The 5,331-nt window shown below is 45.2% G+C and overlaps 1 long non-coding RNA gene across 1 annotated transcript; it reads right to left on the bottom strand.

The window, feature by feature from the left end:
• On the bottom strand, positions 1 to 4,168 carry LOC135393027 (uncharacterized). Its single transcript, XR_010422387.1, has 3 exons — positions 1,896 to 4,168; positions 284 to 1,483; positions 1 to 228 (listed from the first exon to the last, which is right to left on the bottom strand). It is a non-coding gene; the product is annotated as an uncharacterized LOC135393027 (long non-coding RNA).
• Positions 4,169 to 5,331: the final 1,163 nt, after the last annotated feature.

Here is a 5,331-nt window from a genome sequence, read left to right as displayed (position 1 = left end):
ACATGCGTACTACGTAGTATAAGTCTGGTCACTGTGTCTAGACAAAGCATATGCCTGACTGTGCGATGCACTCGCGGACCACAGGGAGCTTTACGTTTTGTTGGCCACCTCACATCTTCTATTTTCTCAGAGAAGATGACGTTCCTGTTTTCCATGCAGGTCGCATATACCCGTTTCCTCTTCACGATACGTTCGGAATCAGTATCTCTTTGAGTTCCTCCTAAGTTTCTAAAATGAAACATCTAATTAATAGTTAACAAAACATCACGGTCATCACTCATACCTTCGAACATCAGAAGCACCACCACGTGCTGTCCGGTTGGCGTTTCCCCGTCCGTTTCTTGTGAAAACTCTTCCGGGAAATTGACAATGTGTTGTGCAGGGACCACTGTCATCGCATTGTCTTAGAAAGAGCACTAAAACACAAGCAAATACTGCACAGAAGTTACACGATTCTTGCTACAGCATCCGAAGACAAAGCGAACTCATCGCAACGCGTCCAACCCCCAACGGGATCACTCTGGTTTACACTTCGCAAAATAAACTTCGTGAATAAACTCCTCGAAATAAATGACGACAAAATCCACGGTGTAAAGATAAAGCCGTAAAAATCAACTCTTGCGATACAAACGCTTCAGATTCAAACTTTCAAAATAAATCGTCTCTGATTAGTCGACAGGCACGACAGTCTGAGATTAACGAAGGCTTCTGACTCCCGCGTCCGAAAATAGTTCCCCGCAGGGTGTGGCTCTTTGCGGTAGGCTGGGAACGAGAGTACCGAGTCTGGACGAATCGTTTATTGTATTTTTCGCCGGCTATCAGGATTCTGTTGACACTGCAGTTAATGATTTGTTCTGCTGCTCGCCTGTCAAATTTGAGTATGTGGAACTCTGAATTCGTGACGGAAGTCACCAAATGAGTTCACGGTGTTGGTTCCAGCTATGGTGGACACCTGCTATATTATGAACATTGTCGCGAACATCGCCATTCTCCGGCAGGGCTGCCTTGGTTGTGAAATCGGAGAGTTGAAAAGTGACGATTCACGAAAAAGCCCGATACCGTGAGTAGTAATGTATCAGCTCAAGAAGCCGGCAAGTCACATCTTCGTCTGGACGCCATTAATTAGCAATTAGAGCTAATTGGGACCCCCCACATTAATCGGGACCCTCCAGAGAGTCATTACACTAATTGGGGACCATCTAAGACACGTCCAGACGAAGATGTGAGTTGCCGGCTACTTGAGCTGACAAAAAATAAAAAATAGGTAGAAAATAAAATGAAAAGATAGAGATAGAGTGGAGAGAAGGAGTTTAGTTGAAGATCAACGACGTCATCTTGAAGAAAGCGGCCCGGAACGGCCGCTGACCGTCGCTGGGCGACGGAGCACAGAGGCAGGTTGCAAAGCATCGCAGCACCAGTTCCGCACATCCTGTGACGTCAGCTGTGACGTCATCATGGCATGTCTGGGCAAGTTAGGACAGCTCTGGACATGCAAGGAGAAAAACACTCGTAATACAGAGGCTGGGAAAGCAAGAGTATGCAAACCATCAATAGCTAACAAGAAAAAACAATTAGTTACACAACAAATGAGCCCACCAGAACAGGAGCGCAGAACCATGCGACTGCTCCATCCGAGAGGCAGGCAGAAACTGACTCGTAATGCTTTTTTGGCCTGTATAAAGCCCTGCAGCTGCACCCCCTAGCGGTTACTTTCTCAACTAATCTCACAACAAAATTATTAAGAATCACGCCAGCGCTACTCCCGGTCCCAAGGCAGAAGATGATAGAAAATGGCGGGAATGCCCAGACAACAGCAACCAGCACTGGCACGAAAATTGCAAACAAAGCGGGAACAAAGTTGATGAAAGCATTAGTTACGCAACAAATCACCTCACCACAGCAGGAGCGCAGACCGATGCGACTGCTCTCGTCGACAGCCAGGGATCAAGTGACGACGGAGCGAACGACCGCACGTCTTCTCCCAACGAGAGCCAGAGGTGGACTGACGTAAGCGCCACTCTACGGGTGCTACGCATGCGCGCGCTCGTAGCGCCCTCTGCGCGCTCCTACCGCCACCTGCGAGGGGCTAAGAGAGAAGAGCATTCCTGCGCCCCCTGCTGCCCGTTCTCATTGGTCGTGAGGCTAAGTGAGAAGAGCATTCCTGCGCCCCCTGCTGGCCGTTCTCATTGGTCCAGACATCATCCTATTGTCTCAGGGCTACACTGTTTTTTTTTCCACTAATGCTCCTTTGGTCAATCTGCAGTGAAGCCACGGTATGACGTCATCATGCACCTGCGTGGCTCAAGGACGCGTGCGCTCTAGACAGGGGACCTATTATTTATTGAATCACTATCCCAAGATTATTTCCTTTATTCTTCTATAACGATTGCATAGGAAACTATTGCAGAAGAGCACCATGCATGAAAACTGATCGTAGGAATTCCAAAGTCTTACTAAATGAGACTTGCAAAAGAACAAAACATCCTAACATGTAACTCCATCAATGGCTAATAAGAGGACTAGGCACTCAACAAATCAACGCGCGCAGAACTCGGGGCAGCACTATCGTCAAGACGACAATGTTCCTTGTCAAAAAAGAAAAAAATACTAAGCGTCAACAAAGGAAAGCATGCATATCGGGGCATATCAGGACACGTCAGGACAAATCGTACGACTGCTGGGCAACAGAGGAAAACAAACACTTGAACAGAGTGAAAAAGGCACTCACCATCATTTTTCCCGTTCACAGCATTCCTTCATTGTAAATCCGCTCGTCACAAAATCCACCTGCATCGTCGAACACCATTCACCAGTGACGAACCACACATCCGCACCCCATCAGAGGCAGACAGAACCCCACCGAAGCTACGCTCTTCCACTGACGGCCAACGCCAGGAGCAGAATTTGCGTGTCGAGACCCGTCAGTGTCCAAGAGAGAAGTGAATCCTTGCGCCCCCTGCAGGCCGTTCTCATTGGTCGTAACGTCATCCTATTGTCTCAGGGCTACACAGTTTTTTTCCACTAATGCTCCTCTAGACAAGGTCAACCTGAAACAATAGTCTCTCGGTATGCGGTCATCATGCAGGTGCGTGGCTCAAGGACGCGTACGCTCTAGACAGGGCACCTGTTATTTATTGAATCACTATCCCTAGATTATTTCCTTTATTCTACTATAATGATTGCGTAGGGAACTATTGCAGAAAAACACCATAGACAAGAGGAGATTGTAGCATTTCATTCCCAAAGTCTTACTGTACAGGAAAAAAAAAAATGGTTCAGCAAGACATAAAGTCACACACCTGTCCCCCTCGCGGTTACTCTCTGAACTAAATGAATCGCAAAATTATTAAGAATAGCTCTACTCCCATTCAAGGCAGCACTATCGTCAAGAATATGCCTTGTACAAAAAGAAAAAAACTACATGCAGAAGGAAAGCATGTCAGAACAAGCCCAGGCATGTCAGCACATGTTTGTCAGACAAGGGGGGAAAAAGCGAAAAGAAACAAAGAAGGAAACCAGCATCAAACTATTTCTAAGCACACGCACTCCTCTTATTCAAAAACAGTGCTCATCATAAATCTGCCCAGGACAATACACACTATTTTTCTATTGCCACACTTTTTTCCGGTAACGGTCAATGCATTGCTACAGACTGTGTGACGTCATCACATCCTGTCTGAAGAAGAAGAAGACACTCCTATTATTTATTGAATCGCAAGATTATTTCCTTTGTCCTACTCTTAATGACATTCATTCTCTCATTAAAATTCAACAAAAAAGCACCCTACATATTAACGATTTTCACCCCAAAGGCTCATCATGGTCATTAGAATTACAGTAAACTACCACTGCTCTTTTAAAATAATAATAAGTGAAACCACTCAACATCACCTCCAGGCTTATGTAATACATGACCCTTTCTATGCTCACACATTCGTTGTCTGAGGCTACACCTGCGAGCAAAAAAGGCGCGGAAGCCGAGTGGGCAAAGTTCCATTCGCGCATTGCGAGCATAAAGGCGGGAAAAGCCTGGGAGCAAAGTTCTATTCGCGCATTCCAAAGCACAAGACAGAACGCCTTTACGGGAACACGATAGCATTCCTATACTATATTAATGATTATTGCATTGCAGTTTAGAAAAACTACAACTAAACTATAATTTTAGGAGCCCAACTTTCTATGGAAACTATAATTGCCCTATTACTTGGATCGCTACTAATGAAGCGCCCAATTTTTTCACTCTTCCCATTTCAGCCTTGTCATGCAGGGAAGCAGACTCATATCCAAAATAATTAATTTACACTGAGGGTGCCGTGCTTCAGGAATTCCTATCCTGCGCTCAGATGCAAGCATTTCTTCACGGATACCTTTAACAGCTGACTTCCTCAACATATCGAACACCCAACAAAATCAAACAAACAACCCCACTTCCACTGGTAGAACACTATTTAGCTTTTACGCAGGAGGCTTTCTTCTACATAAAAAGTAGAGAAAATAAGAAAAGAGCAGCAAAAAATTGCGTGCACTTTTGCTTGACTTGAAAAACCTGAAGCATATGCCAATAAACCAAGAAAAAGACACTCATGTCTGGTATCTGATAGTGCCACATACACAGACGCATTGTCGCAAAGAAAGCACAGGACAGGGATACACAAATATCCTTAGGTGAGCAGGGAAAAGGCTTAAGACCTCAGGTCACCACACATCGCCACGCGGCTAACACAACATGACACCAACAACATACTAGCGGCGGGAAGAACTGCAACACTGCTAAACAAGTCCAGACATGCCACGATGACGTCACAAATCAGGGGGAAAAAAAGCACACGCATGCACGCACAGAGGACAACGCATTAAACACACGGAGCGCTCAGGAATAATCGTAGCGTTACCGCACATTGCTACGAAGCTCAACGTCTAACACAAGACCGCAGCAACAAGATATTAAAGGATAAAAATTGCAACACTACTGAACAAGTCCAGACATGCGACATCGCATACAAAACACTGCTCATCGGGGAAAAGGCCTAAGCCCGCGGCAGATCATCATAGAGCATACACAACTTCATTTTTCTATTTCGCGTAAACTAAACGCGGTCTGCTTGGAAAACGACGTACAAATTTTCTTAAGGAGCAGAGAAATATATCTACTCCGTGCTCAGATACCAGCATTTCTGCTCAAAAATCTGCAAAATTAAGCACTGCTTACTTCGTCAAGATATCGAACAAAATCAAACAAACAACCCCACTTCAACTGGTACAACACTATTCAGCTTTTACGCAGGAGGCTTTGTTCTACATAAAAAGTAGAGAAAATAAGAAAAGAGCAGC

This window comes from Ornithodoros turicata, chromosome 4 (assembly GCF_037126465.1).
Source record: "Ornithodoros turicata isolate Travis chromosome 4, ASM3712646v1, whole genome shotgun sequence".
NCBI lineage: Eukaryota > Metazoa > Arthropoda > Arachnida > Ixodida > Argasidae > Ornithodoros > Ornithodoros turicata.
This window is presented reverse-complemented; position numbering and strand designations above follow the sequence as displayed.